The sequence below is a fragment of the Nannospalax galili genome, unplaced genomic scaffold (genome assembly GCF_000622305.1).
Source record: "Nannospalax galili isolate Female #2095 unplaced genomic scaffold, S.galili_v1.0 scaffold1998, whole genome shotgun sequence".
Taxonomy (NCBI): domain Eukaryota; kingdom Metazoa; phylum Chordata; class Mammalia; order Rodentia; family Spalacidae; genus Nannospalax; species Nannospalax galili.
The window spans coordinates 8,288-9,432 of record NW_008340773.1 but is presented as its reverse complement, the minus strand read 5'-3'; positions in this window follow the sequence as shown (position 1 = coordinate 9,432).

The following is a 1,145-nucleotide window of genomic DNA, read 5'->3' as shown; positions in this document are numbered from 1 at the left end:
AATCTGCCCCTGGACCTAGAGACTGATGACACAAGCAGCCTGGATGAGGGGATCTATCAGCTTATGGGACACTGGGGGCAGGGGGAGAGATATTTAAGGCCTGCCCTTTCCAGCAATAAATGAGTCACCTAGTGCCTGCTTCCACCCAACCTCCAGTGTCTATGTGTTGACTGTGTGCCACTCATCCCCACCTCGGCCAGAACCCTCTTTCCCTACAGTCCCTCGTGGGCTGGACCTGTGAGGAAACCTGCAACAGCTGGCACCTGAACAAGGTTCCCAGCCTCCTGGTGTTGATGACTCCCCTAACTTCTGTTCATTCGGTGAGTAGGCCCCTGGTTTTGTCTGTCCCTTTGGCTACTCGAGGGTCTCCTCTACCCTGTTTATCATATTTGTTTTTAAATCAGAAGGCACACTCTGCCGCGTGGTCCTGAAGCCCACGTTGACACCTTTTACTCCTTGGCTCCTCCCAGTGAGTTCACATAAGGGCTGATCCACCCTGAACTCAGAGCCCAGGCTTTGGGTCATCCTGTTGCCTGTCCCAGAGACACCAGGTAAGCATATGGCCGAAGGTGTCACACCCTTTGGAAGTCCCTCACTAAGCATAAGACATTTGGATCCCATACACCTCTTCATGTCGGGCAGTTTATGTCCGAGTGGCTCACGGTCCTTGTTTGCTTCATTTGTGCCCTCTTGGTAGTCACCCTTGCCTTCTGCTTTTGTGGTGAGTTTCCCTTCACGGGACCTTCCCAAGATGGGCAACTTACCACCGCAGTGCAAGGAGCCACACAAGGCAGTGCTCAAATTGCTCCTTAGAACTCAGGGACTGAAAGTTAACCCAAAAGATATTGATAATTTCTGGGATTAAGCCACTAGCTTGTCCCCTTGGGTCTCTCCTGAGAATATGTGGGATCCTGACCTCTGGATGCAGGTGCTTTTCTTGGCCAGAAAAAGGGAAGTAGGATTGGGAGTCATTCCCCCTGCCCATTTATGCACGAATCACTCCTTAGAACTCGGGGACTGAAAGTAAAACCAAAAGATATTGAGAATATCTGGGATGAGGCCAGTAACTTGGCCCCTTGGGTCTCTCCCGAGAATATGTGGAATCCTGACGTCTGGATGTAGTTCCTTTTCTTGGCCCGAAAAAG